The 16,658-nt window shown below is 43.5% G+C and overlaps 1 protein-coding gene across 8 annotated transcripts in view; it reads right to left on the bottom strand.

Moving 5' to 3' along the window:
- R3HDM1 (R3H domain containing 1) overlaps positions 1–16,658 on the bottom strand; it is a 117,765-nt gene that overhangs the window by 77,552 nt on the left and 23,555 nt on the right. For all 8 annotated transcript variants that reach the window (XR_011314617.1, XR_011314614.1, XM_069732851.1 and 5 more), the window contains exon 2: positions 3,195–3,316. The gene's annotated coding sequence lies outside the window, so the exon portion shown is untranslated. The remainder of the gene's footprint in view (positions 1–3,194; positions 3,317–16,658) is intronic.

Genomic DNA, 16,658 nt, shown 5'->3' with positions numbered 1-16,658 from the left:
ATTTTTCATCATCTGGGGTCGGTTGAGGGCTTATTTTTTGCGTGCCGAGATGATGTTTTTAATGATAGCATTTCGGTGCAGATACGTTCTTTTGATCGCCCGTTATTGCATTTTAATGCAATGTCGCGGCGACCAAAAAAACGTAATTCTGGCGTTTCGAGTTTTTTTCCCGCTACGCTGTTTAGCGATCAGGTTAATACTTTTTTTTACTTGATAGATCGGGCGATTCTGAGCGCGGCGATACCAAATATGCGTAGATTTGATATTTTTTTTATTGATTTATTTTGATTGGGGCGAAAGGGGGGTGATTTAAACTTTTATGTTTTTTTTATTTTTTTCACATTTTTTTAAACTTTTTTTTTTTAACTTTTGCCATGCTTCAATAGCCTCCATGAGAGGCTAGAAGCAGGCACAACCCGATCGGCTCTGCTACATAGCAGCGATCTGCTGATCGCTGCTGTGTAGCAGAATTGCACGTGTGCTGTGAGCGCCGACCACAGGGTGGCGCTCACAGCGACGGGCAATCAGTAACCATAGAGGTCTCAAGGACCTCTATGGTTACCATTCACAAGCATCGCCGACCCCCGATCATGTGACGGGGGTCGGCGATGACGTCATTTCCGGCCGCCCGGCCGGAAGCGGTAGCTAAATGCCGCTGTCTGCGTTTGACAGCGGCATTTAACTAGTTAATAGGTGCGGGCAGATCGCGATTCTGCCCGCGCCTATTACGGGCACATGTCAGCTGTTCAAAACAGCTGACATGTCCCGGCTTTGGTGCGGGCTCACCGCGGAGCCCTGCATCAAAGCAGGGGAGCCGGCATCGGACGGTATAGTACGTCCGATGCCGGTAAGGGGTTAAGGTTGAAGGAAGACTATAAGTCCATCTAGTTCAACCCATAGCCTAACCTAACATGTTGATCCAGAGGAAGGCAAAAAAACCCCATGTGCAAAGAGTAAGCTCCACATTGGGGAAAAAAATTCCTTCCCGACTCCACAGACGGCAATCAGACTAGTTCCCTGGATCAACGCCCTATCAAGGAATCTAGTGTATATACCCTGTAACATTATACTTTTCCAGAAAGGTATCCAGTCCCCTCTTAAATTTAAGTAATGAATCACTCATTACAACATCATACGGCAGAGAGTTCCATAGTCTCACTGCTCTTACAGTAAAGAATCCGCGTCTGTTATTATGCTTAAACCTTTTTTCCTCCAACCGCAGAGGATGCCCCCTTGTCCCTGTTTCAGGTCTATGATTAAAAAGATCATCAGAAAGGTCTTTGTACTGTCCCCTCATATATTTATACATTAAAATAAGATCACCCCTTAGTCTTCGTTTTTCCAAACTAAATAGCCCCAAGTGTAATAATCTATCTTGGTATTGCAGACCCCCCAGTCCTCTAATAACCTTGGTCGCTCTTCTCTGCACCCGCTCCAGTTCAGCTATGTCTTTCTTATACGCCGGAGACCAGAACTGTGCACAGTATTCTAAGTGTGGTCGAACTAGTGACTTGTATAGAGGTAAAATTATATTCTCCTCATGAGCATCTATGCCTCTTTTAATGCATCCCATTGTTTTATTTGCCTTTGTAGCAGCTGCCTGACACTGGCCACTGAATTTAAGTTTGTCATCCACCCATACACCCAGGTCTTTTTCATTGACGGTTTTGCCCAGAGTTTTAGAATTAAGCAAATACAAAGTACATAAGCTGCAGACAATGGATCCGTTATTGCTTTTGCACCTTTTTTTCGTATAGATTTTTATTTCCACCAAATTCTTTTAATATGTACTTTTTTTTTAACCCCTTCACTCCGCGGCCCTTTTTCGTTTTTGCGTTTTTGTTTTTCGCTCCCCTCTTTCCCAGAGCCATAACTTTTTTATTTTTCCGTCAATATGGTCATGTGAGGGCTTATTTTTTGCGGGACGAGTTGTAGATTTGGACGACACCATTGGTTTTACCATGTCTTGTACTAGATAACGGGAAAAAAATTCTAAGTGTGGTGAAATTGCAAAAAAAAGTGCAGTCCCACACTTGTTTTTTGTTTGGCTTTTTCGCTAGGTGCACTAAATGCTAAAACTGACCTGATATTATGATTGTCCAGGTCATTATGAGTTCATAGACACCAAACATGTCTAGGTTATTTTTTATCTAAGTGGTGAATAAAAAATTTAAAACGTTGCTAAAAAAAAAAATGCGCCATTTTCCGATACCCATAGTGTCTCCATTTTTCGTGATCTGGGGTCGGGCGAGGGCTTATTTTTTGCGTGCCGAGCTGATGTTTTTAATGATACCACTTTTGTGCAGATACGTTCTTTTGATCGCCCATTATTGCATTTTAATGCAATGTCGCGGCGACAAAAAAAATGTTATTCTGGCGTTTCGATTTTTTTTCTCGCTACGCTGTTTAGCGATGAGGTTAATCCTTTTTTTATTGATAGATCGAGCAATTCTGAACGCGGCGATACCAAATATGTGTAGGTTTGATTTTTTTTTTTTATTGTTTTATGGTAACCTCTATGGTTACCCTCCTGACGCATCGCCGACCCCCGATCATGTGACGGGGGTCGGCAATGCTTTCATTTCCGGCCGGAAGCGGTAGTTAAATGCCGCTATCAGCGTTTGACAGCGGCGTTTGACAGTGGCATTTAACAGGTTAATAGCAGCGGGTGAATCGCGATTTCTCCCGCTGCTATTGCGCGCACATGTCAGCTGTACCAAACAGCTGACATGTCGCGACTTTGATGTGGGCTCAACACCGGAGCCCACATCAAAGAGGGAGACACGACATGCGCCGTACCAGTTTATTTTTTAAGTTTTTACCATTTTGTTTAAGCTCGCCACTTTTTTTCCAGATATCTAAGAACGATTCATCAATTGCGACTTTTTAACAAGTCGCTAAATATTTGCACAAATTAAGTCCATTCCCTTTTCCCCTGGAGTGTTTTTTCTCTTGGCGCATAGTGTTAATTGTGCGTGTGACTTTTTAACACGTGACTCTCTGCTTTGAAAAAAAAAAAGGTGCAAAACAACAACAAAAAAATAGTTAAAGATGTAATTAAAGAGCATTTTTTATTTTGCAGAAACCATATTAATTGCATGCACCATTTTGAAGAATTTGTGCTTAAAAAACAGGGACTTCTAAGAAAAAGTAAATTATGAATTGAGCACAATATGTAAAGAATCTGCACTTACATTTAAGGCCAGCGATTACTCGGGGCCTTTTTCCTTCTTTGGTCACCAATTGCACTAAGGGGAAGAACCGATCTCAAGGCCGACGTAACCTGTTCTTCAGCTTCCAAGACGGTGTCATTCACCTATGTGATGGAGGACACGACCAGTTAACTACAGGTTCTGATAAACATTGAGCGGCAGATGAGTTTTTGAACTTTTCCCCATTATACAAAAATACACATTAAAAGTTATATAACCAAGAGGCAAACGTCACCACTAAGACCTAAATCTTCAACTTCTAGGTCGACTCCATTCCTTTCCTTCTGACGGCACAACCACATTAACGGACAGTCATAGGTCACCGAATCCCATAAAATCAGCACTCTCAAAAAAAAAACCCTGCGCAGCTGGGGAAGTTGCACGTTTTACTTTAGGACCCTTTCACTTGGCTCCATCACATCATGCACAGTTATCGACGGCCCTGTCCCCACCAACATCATATTAGAGGACATATTAGCCTGACCCCACAAGGTCAGAACAATTACCTACTGATAGTGTCATCACATGGCCTGGGCAGCTCAAAAATAAGGAAACATATACAAGGTATTTACAGTGAATTTGTAAAATATAGTTTAAAAAAATATTCTTAGAAAAAAAATCTGTGACATTGGGTAAAATATTTAAAGATTATTTATAAATTTTATTTGAAAAATTTAAGTTTTTAAATTCTATCAAGATGTTAAAAAAAATAAAAAATAAAAAGCAGGCATCTACTAAATCTGTAAGGCCACTGTTCACATTTAGCGTGAAGTGGTTGAAATGGCCTGATTTTGGTGGAAGCTGCCAACCATCTAACTTGGATGGAGAGCGTCCCGAATCCCAACTCTCCTCCATCATCTTCAAGAACCGAGCATGTTGAATTTCAGAAGTTCTGGAGGAAACCAGCAGTGCCTTAGTCAACTCTTCTTATGAGTCACTGGAGGCTTGTGGAGCACACATAAGAAGAGTTGACCGAAGAACTGCCGGTTGCCTCTAGAACCTCTGAAAGCCAACATAGACTAGCCGCTGGCCAAATGTTTGGCAGGTAGATATCCAAGTTGTGTAAGCACCTAAAGACTCTGGCTATTCAGACGCCTTCTTGGCCTCTGCTGGCCACCGATTCATGCAGAGTGGGAGCAGCACCGATTGTTCCTGTCCATCTTGGTACGACGCCCCTACATTATACAAAGGATCATAGAAGTAACAGTAGAAGTTTCCACTTTTCCTAGTTTTGGCCACACACAGATTTTTGTCTCTTAATTCTTCTACAGCTACAGTAGTCACGGCACACAAGTCGCACCCATACCAAGTCAATGCAACTTTAATGTTACCCTACGGAGAAAAAGAGTACAAAATAAAGAAAAATCCTACCTAGAAAGAAAAGAAGTCGTACAACTCAAAAAATAAAAGCAGCGAGATCACGTAAAATCCGGCACATTGACAGCCTCTCTCCTCAGTCTACAGGTTTATTGCCAAGTAAATGTGCGTTTAGCAGAGCAAAAAAAAAGCTCTAATGGCAGTGCCATCCGTACTGCTCTGATTCCCTGTGTGCCCCCCCACCCCGGAGCCGCAGCTCGTTCACTCAACTTTTTGATTAACATTTTCTTCCTTATGTATTCCAAGGAGATGAATTTCCAAAACGAATCTTAAGTGACGTGCGATGGGTCCTAGATTTAATCTCAAGGTTGGACACATTGATGTTTTTCCTACTTGAAAAATCCAACAATGGATAAAAAAAGAAGCAAATAGATGGTGAGGACTAAAGTAATACCAAGCATCCCACGTGGGACTGGTGCCCCTTATCTTAAATAACAGCCCTCTCCCCGGACTCCCCCATAGATATTAATGCTTGACCAAGTGGGCATGTGTTCCCTACGGAGGGAGCACAATAAGCCGCTGCCTTACACCTCTACCTGCAGAACAAAACGATTGGAGAATATAAAACAAAACCCTCCTGGATCCTCATTTAGCCCGACATCATCTATCACGGGGGAGTCGGATGGACCACATACACATTAGAAGCTGGAAATATGTGGGTTCAGCCAACTTTTGTCTGATACACAGACACTGCCATGGAAAAACCCATTCCGCGCGAAAGAGATGACAGATGTCTCTTGAAGCAATGACTCCAGCAGCAGTCCACTCCTAGTGAATCTCCCCTACATTTTTTAATGATCTTTTCTTAACAATCCTTGCTGGGCTGTAGTTATCCCGGTTGCTTGTGCACCTTTTTCTACCACACTTTTTCCTTCCACTCTAATTTCCGTTAATATGCTTGGATACCGCACTCTGTGAACAGCCGGCTTCTTTACCAATGACCTTTTGTGGCTTTCCCTCCTTGTGGAGTGTGTCAGTGACACCTTCTGGACATCTGTCAGGTCAGCAGTCTTCCCCATGATTGTGGAGCTTATTGAAACAGACTAAGGGACCTTTTTAAACAATTAGGAAGACTTTGCAGTGTTTTTTTTTTATTCTAATTTACTGAGATAATGACTTTTGGGTTTTCATTGAATGAATTTTAAACAAAACCAGATGCAGTTGAAGTTCAGCTTTCATTTGAGGGTATCCACATTAAAATTGGATGAAGGGTTTAGGAGTTTCAGCTCCTTAGCACGTGCCATCCTGTTTTTAAAGGGACCAAAAGTAATTGGACAATTGACTCCAAGGCTATTTCATGGACAGGTGTGGGCAATCCCTTCGTCATATCATTCTCAATTAAGCATATAAAAGGCCTGGAGTTGATTTGAGGTGTGGTGCTGCATTTGGAAGGTTTTGCTGTGAAGTAAACATTCGGTCAAAGGAGCTCTCCATGCAGGTGAAACAAGCCATCCTTAACCTGTGAAAACAGAAAAAACCATCCGAGAAATTGCTACAATATTAGGAGTGGCAAAATCTACAGATTGGTACATCCTGAGAAAGAAAGAAAGCACTGGTGAACTCATCAATGCAAAAAGACCTGGGCGCCCACGGAAGACAACAGTGGTGGATGATCGCAGAATAATCTCCATGGTGAAGAGAAACCCCTTCACAACAGCCAACCAAGTGACTAACACTCTCCAGGAGGTCGGCGGATCAATATCCAAATCTACCATAAAGAGAAGACTGCATGAAAGTAACTACAGAGGGTTCACTGCACGGTGCAGCCACTCATAAGCATCAAGAAGAAAAAGGCTAAAAAACATCTAAAAAAGCCGCACAGTTCTGGAATAACATTTTTTGGACAGATGAAACCAAGATCAACCTCTACCAGAATGATGGAAGGAGAAAAGTATGGTGAAGGCGTGGTACAGCTCATGATCCAAAGCATACCACATCATGTGTAACACACGGCGGAGGCAGTGTGATGGCGCGGGCATGCATGGCTGCCAGGGGCACTGGGTCACTAGTGTTTATTGATGATGTGACAGAAGAATGAATTCTGAGGTATTCAGAGCCGCCATACTGTGTGCTCAGATCCAGCCAAATGCAGCCAAACTGATTGGTCGTCGTTTCTTACTACAGATGGACAATGACCCAAAACATAAAGCCAAAGCAACCCAGGAGTTTATTAAAGCAAAGAAGTGGAATATTCTTGAATGGCCAAGTCAGTCACCTGATCTCAGCCCAATTGAGCAGCATTTCACTTGTTAAAGACTAAACTTCAGACAGAAAGGCCACAAACAAACAGCAACTGAAAACCACCGCAGTGAAGGCCTGGCAGAGCATCAAAAAGGAGGAAACACAGCGTCTGGTGATGTCCATGAGTTCAAGACTTCAGGCAGTCATTGCCAACAAAGGGTTATTAACCAAGTACTAGAAATTAACATTTTATTTAAAATTATTCAATCTGTCCAATTACTTTTGGTCCCTTTAAAGACAGTGTGGCCCATGTTAAGGAGCTGAAACTCCTAAACCCTTCATCCAATTTTAATGTGGATACCCTCAAATGAAAGCTGAAAGTCTGAACTTCAACTGCATCTGAATTGTTTTGTTTAAAATTCATTGTGGTGATGTCTATAACCAAAATTAGAAAAATGTTGTCTCTGTCCAAATATATATGGACCTAACTGTCTATAAATAAATAGATATATATTTGTTGTTTTTTTATGAGGAGGCTATAGCATCCAGGTGGAGAATGGACGGGTAACAGGTCATCATAGGTCAATAGGAATTACTGAAGCAACAAAATGAAGTTCCCCAATAGCATTCCCACCTTTTGTATTCCGAACTATCAATCAGATTAAGAATGCTTTCTCTGGACCTTCTTAAAATTTTGGTAAATTAAGGTCAAGTCAACAAAACGTAGTTATTTTTATATAAATAATTAAAATTGTTATATTCAGAAGATTAAAATCTACTATAAAAAAAAAACACCACACTTTTGCAGCCAACAGCAATTCCAGGGGTTACAGCTCGCTTGCGTCCCTAGGTATCTAACAAACTGTATTTCAAATTAAGCAGAACAGTGGACCTGACAGCAAAGAGGCGGCCAAAATAAAATAAAAAAAAAACAATGGTCTTCCATCTTCAAAGCTCGGGAGTCTGTCACAGGCCAGATACACAACAGGTCCCAGGTGGGACTGGAGTTGTCTCATTCACTTAAGAGTGGATTACCTGGAGCTTTGCTCCAGGCATCCAGGATGATTGCAGCGGCTAATGACTGCAGTAATATACACAGAAAAGAGGTAAACCAAGAGGAAGGATAGTAGTGGCGCTAATAAAACCCTGTGCCCTAGTCCCTGCAGCCATCAGACCCCCACCATCCCCATGGACAGGTCAACAATGCATTGAGACTGGACAACCCCCTTAAAGAGGTTGTCCAGGATTAGGAAAAGTATGGTTGCTTTCTTTCATCTTGATCATGGGTTGTACATGAAAAGCAGCTCAGCTCCATTGAGTTCAATGGGACTAAGTTGCGATACCAGACAACCCCAGATCACAGGTGGCACTCATTTAAAAAAAAAAAAAATGGTACTTTCATTTAGAATCTTGGACAACACCTTTAAAATATTTTAATTTCACTTTTATTACTTTTCAATCATGGTTTCCTTCCGTCAATTTTCACCTTTGCTACTTTAGGTGGATATTATTTGATCATTTGTCAGTCAACTGTAAAGTGATTAATCAAAGTAAGCGTTAAAAAAAAAAAAAAAAAAGGGAAAGGGATGAGAAACATTTCCTAACATAGGAAACTGTCACCAGTTTCTACAACTTAGAAACAGTCCATAAATGCAAGTAATATAAAGCCTTCACAATGTAGTAAGAAACACATCTTCTATATATATAATTGTCTAAGGGTTTTTCCGTCTGTCCGTCTGCCGCCAGGCCTCGACCAATCAGCAACGGGCACAGCGACGATGATGTCATAAAGGACGTAGACATCTCACGTTTCTGATTCAGCAACGGGCAAAGTATCAACGTAGATGTCATAATGGTTGCCATGGCGACGATGATGTCATAAAGGTTGCCTCGACCAATCAGCGACGGGCACAGTGTGCCGCGAATTCTGGAATCATCATTGTCCATATACTACGGGGACATGCATATTCTAGAATACCCGATGCGTTAGAATCGGGCCACAATCTAGTAACATATAAAAGAAATCAATTCCATTTTGAAGGGAACACTCTGCATTAACACACATGATTATGCAAAGTGTAGGCTCTGCAGGGGCGGGACAAGAGACATGGATTCCAAGAGAACCAATTAGAGAATCCCATTGTTTTACTCCACCCCTTAAGATCCTAAACTAGGCAAAACAGCAGTCGCTTGCTCAAAGTTTCCTATTAACCAATTAAATCTTTGCAGAATTCTTGAAAATAATTAGTTTGACTGCAGGACTTCATGTCACTAATTTACTCAGCAACCCTACTTCTCAAGTTTGGTCATCTTTAAACAAATCTGGATAAAAAACCTGATTAATGAGGCTGTCTGAGACGAGAAATGAGATCATATGTCTTGAGATAGGTCTGATCTCAGTTGTGGACTGGGGGAATATAACTGATGTCTGCTTTATATATTTACCATGGTTTGATTGCTATATGAAGCAGGATTGGACCCTGATACTAAAGTGTCAACTAAACTATACAGACGAAAACTGTTTTTTTTTGTATTTACCATAGAACATGTTATCTGTCTGGTCAGAAGCGCAGCAGATTACACGTGTACAATTGACCTTGGCAGATCGGAAATCAATCATCGGAGGTGGCAGCACCAGGTGTGGTCTGCTCTATGGGGTGCGATCACACTTGTTCCCCCAGCCTGAGAAAAAGGTGTTAAAGCAAGTGTAAAAGAATGATTAACCCCCTCAGTCACAACAGACTTAAAGGGTTTGTACAGAGAAATAAAAGAAAATCAAACATGTCCAGGGTGCCAGCTTACAGAATATATATATAAAAGTTCTGGAATAAAATTCATACAAAATATTGCATAATTATCACCCCATTCCTGGGAGGAGACATAATGGAGGAGTGGCGTAAAGGTTCACATGTGATAAAACTGACATCTCTCCCTCCTCCTGCTCTTGATTTCTCTCTTCATCCACCTCTCCAGCATGCTGCATTTTCAGCCGCGCCCTCTCTGCCTTCATCTACCCTCCAGGTCCCTCTCTCTCGTCTCCATCTACCCTCCGGCTCCCTCTCTCATCTCCATCTATCCTCCAGGTCCCTCTTTTGTCTCCATCTACCCTCCAGCTCCCCCTCTCTTCTCCATCTACCCTCCAGGTCCCTCTCTCTCGTCTCCATCTACCCTCCAGCTCCCTCTCTCATCTCCATCTATCCTCCAGGTCCCTCTCTCTCGTCTCCATCTACCCTCCAGCTCCTTCTCGTCTCCATCTACCCTCCGGCTCCCTCTCTCATCTCCATCTATCCTCCAGGTCCCTCTCTCGTCTCCATTTACCCTCCGGTCCCCTCTCTTGTCTCCATCTACCCTCTGACTCCCTCTCTCTGCCTCCATCTACCCTCTGGCTCCCTCTCTCATCTCCATCTACCCTCTGGCTGCCTCTCTTGTCTCCATCTACCCTCCGGCTCCCGCTCTCATCTCCATAAACCCTCTGGCTCCATCTACCCTCCAGCTCCCTCTCTCGTCTCCATCTACCCTCCGGCTCCCTCTCTCGTCTCCATCTACCCTCCGGCTCCCTTTCTCATCTCCATCAACCCTCTGGTTCCCTCTGCCTCCATCTACCCTCAAGCTCCCTCTCTCGTCTCGATCTACCCTCCAGCTCCCTCTCTTGTCTCCATCTACCCTCCAGCTCCCTCTCTCGTCTCCATCTATCCTCCAGCTCCCTCTCTCGTCTCCATCCACCCTCCAGCTCCCTCTCTCGTCTCCATCTATCCTCCAGGTCCCTCTCTCTCTCGTCTTCATCTACCCTCCGGGTCCCTCTCTCGTCTCCAGCTCCCTCTCTCGTCTCCACCTACCCTCCGGCTCCCTCTCTCTGACTCCATCTACCCTCCAGGTCCCCCTCTCTCTCGTCTCCATCCATCCTCCAGCTCCCTCTCTCGTCTCCATCCACCATCCAGCTCCCTCTCTCGTCTCCATCTATCCTCCGGTTCCCGCTCTCTGCCTCCATCTACCCTCCAGCTCCTTTTCACTTTCTCATCTCCATCTGCCCTCTGGCTCCATCTTGCTCACTCAGTCTCCATCTACCCTTTGGCTCAGCTTTCACTCTGCTTCAACCTACCCTCTAGTTCCCTCTCTGACTCCTTCTACCCTCCACCTTCCTCTCTCTGCCTCCATCTTTGCTCCAGCTCTGCTTCCATCTACTCTCTATTTAAAAAGTCAACATAAATTTATACAAAACACATAACTAGAAGACTGAACACTTACAGTAATTTCTCTGTGCCATTGTGATACGCTCAGACTTCAAAGGTTTTGGACACCTTTGACTTGAAATGATTTTTAAAAGATATTTTAGTAGTTACCTTTAGTTAAAAAAATTGCAATAAATTTCAAACTTTTGAAGTGTTTCTCTCAGTAATATAGGCTGGATGTGAGGTCTGTGTGTCTCTCCCAGTAATATACGCTGGATGTGAGGTCTGTGTCTCTCCCAGTAATATAGGCTGGATGTGAGGTCTGTGTGTCTCTCCCAGTAATATACGCTGGATGTGAGCACTGTGTGTCTCTCCCAGTAATATACGCTGGATGTGAGGTCTGTGTGTCCCTCCAAGTAATATAGGCTGGATGTGAGGTCTGTGTCTCTCCCAGTAATATAGGCTGGATGTGAGGTCTGTGTCTATCCCAGTAATATAGACTGTATGTGAGGTCTGTGTCTCTCCCAGTAATATAGGCTGGACATGAGGTCTGCATCTCTCCCAGTAATATAGGCTGGATGTGAGGTCTGTGTGTCTCTCCCAGTAATATAGGCTGGATGTGAGCACTGTGTGTCTCTCCCAGTAATATACGCTGGATGTGAGGTCTGTGTGTCCCTCCAAGTAATATAGGCTGGATGTGAGGTTTGTGTCTCTCCCAGTAATATAGACTGTATGTGAGGTCTGTGTCTATCCCAGTAATATAGACTGTATGTGAGGTCTGCATCTCTCCCAGTAATATAGGCTGGATGTGAGGTCTGTGTCTCTCCCTTTTCACGGATGAGAGCAGGTTCACACAGAGCACATGTGACAGATGTGACAGTCTGGAGATGACATGAACAACATTCTGCTACCTGCAAGATCGTTTGGCAGTGGGTCAGTAACTAATGGTGTGGGGAGGCATTTATTTGGAGGGTTGCACAGCCCTCCATGTGCTGGCCATTAGGTACCGGGATGAGATCCTCAGACCCATTGTGAGACCATATGCTGGTGCGGTTGGCCCTGGATTCCTTCTGATACAAGACAATGCTGGGCCTCATGTGGCTGGAGTGTGTCAGCAGTTCCTGCATGATGTACGCATTGATACTATGGACTGGCCCGGCCGTTCCCCAAACCTGAATCCAATCGAGCACATCTGGGATATCATGTCTTGTTCCATCACCAATGCCACGTTGCACCACAGACTGTCCATGAGCTGTCTGATGCTTTAATCCAGGTCTGGGAAAAGATCCCTCAGAACATCCGCCGCCTCATCAGAAGCATGCCCAGGTGTTGTAGGGAGGTTATACAGGCACGTGGAGGTCACACACACTACTGAGCATCATTTCCTTGTCTTGAGGCATTTCCAATGAAGTTGGATCAGCCTGTAATTTGATTTTTCACTTTGATTTTTTAGCAACACTCCAAATCCAGACCTTCATGGGATATTAATTTTGATTTACATTGATAATTTTAATCTTTTATTGTTCTCAACGAATTCCACTACGTAATGAATAAAGATTTGTAACTGGAATATTTCATTCTGCTATATCTAGGATGCTGTATTTTAGTGTTCCCTTTGCTTTCAGCAGTGTATTAGCACAAATTCAATCCTGCAACTTTATCTTCTTCATAAGCTTTCCTACAGCTAGTTTTCTCTTCCCTCTCCAAGTCTATACGGTCTTCCTGTCCACACCGTGGAGATCTTTGTACAACCCCCTCTCTGCTGCTCTCTAAGGACACAGTCAGAAGGCAGAATAAATCAGACAGAGGTTGCAACGCAGTGCATGGACTAGCCGGCAGCTCTCCCAACCCAAGCGTGTCAGCTTCATATATTTGTATGCAGCTGTCCTGCTTTGGTCAGAAGAGCCGCCGGCCAGTCCGTGCACTGCGTTCCCATCTTTGTACTATTTATACGGCTGTCTGACTGCGTCCTAACACTGTGATAAGGGAGAGGCGAGCAGGGAGAGTCACCAGAACCAGGAGCGGAATCTGACGGATTTGTAACATTTTGCAGATCTTACACATTCAGCAGAAACAAATTGGTAGAACATTTTTAATGAAGACTATTTCGAAAGTTGCTTAACTTTGCATTTAGGAAGCAAATGAACGAGAACTACACCTACGGCAGAGGAAAATGTTTTCAATAAAGAGAGAAGCCAATATCATTCACACCTAAATAAGTAAACTAAATTCAGTCTTAAATGGCTGATAAAAAAAAGATCACAAGCAACTAGGGAAATACCAGTTTTGGATTTGGTGTCCCTGATTAACTCCAGATCCTAAATACTTGTCCAATCTCACAATGTGAATTGGGTCCTATGCAGCCAAGACAGAGAAGGAAAAGACTTGCACCTGGTGCACAGCGATAAGTAAGACAATCCCATTACATTTTGCAGATGACTTTTCTCCCCTGCACATGATTATATTATCCCAGGTCGTGCCTCACACACCACAACGGGGGTCTATGACAGTCTCTGCGAGATCAGTTTTAGGCCCTCCGCTCAGTGCCGCAATGATTTTATCACCCAAGAGAATGCAGGAAAAGAAAAAATAATCATGTTAACCTTTTCCAGTCTTGGATTCGGTTTTCCCTTCATTTCACGGTAATGTCCCAAACCAGCCGGTATTAATGCGGAATGTCGCTGTAACGTTTTAATTGAATTAATGATGGCATTATCCTCTACTAGAACCATTAGGAGATATTGATTTGCATGCATCACAACAACAGTCCCATTACATATCACTTACGGCTCATTATTTCACATAACCTGCAAAGGAAATGAAGCGGCCGTAATAAAGAAAAAGGGAAAAAACAAAATCTGTTAAAATCCAAAACAAAAATAGAAGAAGTTTGAGCTCCATGCGGAGAGAGCTAAATAATTGGAATGGCACTTGAGGAGTCACTGTACAACCTTGCTCATAACTACTCCAGCAGCAATTATCTATTGTCACATCTCTGCCATTTAAAGGGGTTGAGACAGTACCCACAGCGGCCACAAGGGGGTGTTGAGAGTCATCGGAATGTAGTCCTTTGTTTCAAAATTAATAAATATGTCCTTAATAATCACCGACCGCTTTCTGATCTGTTCCATGCTTGTCCGAGTAGCAGCAATTAATTTTCATTAAAACATGCTAATTAGCAGCGATACATCAGAAAGGTTACTCTTTCAAAACGTATAAAATAATAGAGGAAATCCAGATACTGCACAAGGAGCGGGGCGCTGGCTTGTAACTGGAAATTATTATTTGGAATTATTTGCACTGTCATCATATTTTAGGCCATGTGCACTGCAGCACAATGACAGATCCGGTAATTAGATTGCAAGCTCTTCTTGCCTACAAAATTCCTCTCGTCTGCATATTTAAAGGGCAAAACCTGCATAAACCTATGTTGCAGAAAGTTACAAATATGGTTAACTCCTTCTCTGCCAACTTCATTCAAATATCCTTAGCCCCCTCCCACGCTCTCAAGGGGAGGGTCATCTGACTCCAATCACCTCTGCATCGGGAGGGCAGATTTTTACCGACTCACCAACGGAAGTGGAAGATATCAGCAATCGTGACATCACCTGGCCAATTCACCTCCTGATGAGGTACAGAGGGAGCATGGTCCAGATCACCCCTTTAAGACTTACTTGCCCTACGTGTAAGTGAATTTGGTAACCATTTCCCGAATTGATATTAAGAGCATGAATACAATATTTATAAAGCCCCTGTCCTGCTCTACGCAAGATTGTCCTGCAAAATAAGTTTAGAAAGGAAAAAAGAAAAACACAAGGTGTTCAGTGCTCAGACACATGGCCGAGGTGAGGAGGCTCACCAACCTGGTAGCTCTTCACGGAATTTTCTCCAGTTTTTCAATGTCTTTTAAAATGTGATTTCCAGAACTGGACACAGTATTCCAGATGAGGCCTGACCAAGGAGGAGTAGAGGGGGATAATTACTTCACGTGATCTAGACTCTATGCTTCTCTTAATACATCCTAGTCTATTTCACACATTCTGTTGCTTAGTTCTATTCCTCCCTTTCTGTAGATGTAATTTTCGTTTTTCTTGCCTAGATGTAGAATCTTGGATTTCTCCCTGTTAAATACCATTCTATTAATCGCTGCCCGTTGCTCAAACTTATCTAGATCCTTCTGAATCCTTTCTCTTTCTTCACTAGTGTTACCTATCGCTCCTAGCATTGCATTGCCTGCAAATTTCATTAGTTTGCCTTCAGTTCCCTGATCTAGATCATTTGCAAAATTGTTAAACAACACTGGGGCCAGGACAGAGCCTTGTGGTACCCTACTCGAAACACTTTTCCAATTGGATGTGCAACCATTTATCACCACTATTGAAGTACAATTACTGAGCCAGTTAGGGATCCACCTAACCGTAGACTTGTCAATCCCATACATTTTTCAATAAGAATAGTATGATATACTTTATCAAATGCTATGCTGAAGTTAGGATATACCGTATATACTCGAGTATAAGCCGAGATTTTCAGCCCACTTTTTTGGGCTGAAAGTGACCCTCTCGGCTTATACTCGAGTCATTAAAAGTCAGTGTGGGGGAGGGGGCCGGCGGGGGAGCGGCGCGGTGACATACTCACCTGCTCCTGGAGCTGTCCCTGTATGTCCGATGGTCTCCGGGCAGCTCTTCCTGTGTTCAGCGGTCACGTGGTACCACTCATTAAAGTAATGAATATGGACGCATATTCATTACTGTAATGAGCGGTACGTGACCGCTGAACACAGGAAGATGCCGCCGGCTCCCGGAGACCATCTGACAGTGAGATGCTGCCAGGGACCGTGCCGGGAGCAGGTGAGTATATCGAGGCAGGTGAGCATTGCGTGATAGTCACCTTCCTCGTTCCACCGCTGCGCGCCGCTCTGTCTTCCATCCTCTGCACTGTTCAGGTCAGAGGGCGCGATGACACGATTAGTGTGCGCCGCCCTCTGCCTGAACAGTCAGTGCGGAGGATGGAAGAGAGAGCAGCGCGCAGCGGTGGAACGAGGAATGTGACTATCGCAAGTGCCGGGGGCCTGAGCGAAGAGAGGTGAGTATGTGATTTTTTTATTTTAATCGCAGCAACAGCAAATGGGGCAAATGTGTGGAGCATCTTATGGGGCCACAATGTATGGAGCTTCATATGGGGCCACAAAATATGGAGCATCTCATGGGGCCACAATGTGTGGAGCATCTCATGGGGCCATAATGTGTGGAGCATCTTATGGAGCATAATTTGTGGAGCATCTTAGGGGGCCACAATGTATAGAGCATCTCATGGGGCCACAATGTATGGAGCATCTCATGGGGCCATAATGTATGGAGCATCTTTTGGGGCCATAATGTGTGGAGTATCTCATGGGGCATAATGTGCGGAGCATCTTATGGGGCCATCAGCCTTTATGCAGCATTGTATGGGGCAAATATTTCTATGGAACATCTTATGGGGCCATTATTAACCTTTGTGCAGCATTATCTGGGGCATATTTTAATATGCAACATTATATGGGGCATATTTTGTATGGAACATCTGTATGGAGCATTATATGGGGCTCCTGATTCAATATAGATATTCAAAAACACTTAACCTAATGATGTCTCAATTAATTTTACTTTTATTGGTATCTTTTTTTATTTTTGACATTTACCGGTAGCTGCTGCATTTTCCACCCTAGGCTTATACT

This window comes from Ranitomeya imitator, chromosome 7 (assembly GCF_032444005.1).
Source record: "Ranitomeya imitator isolate aRanImi1 chromosome 7, aRanImi1.pri, whole genome shotgun sequence".
Classification (NCBI taxonomy): Eukaryota; Metazoa; Chordata; class Amphibia; order Anura; family Dendrobatidae; genus Ranitomeya; species Ranitomeya imitator.
Note: the sequence above shows the minus strand (reverse complement) of the source record. Positions and strands in the feature narration are given on the sequence as shown.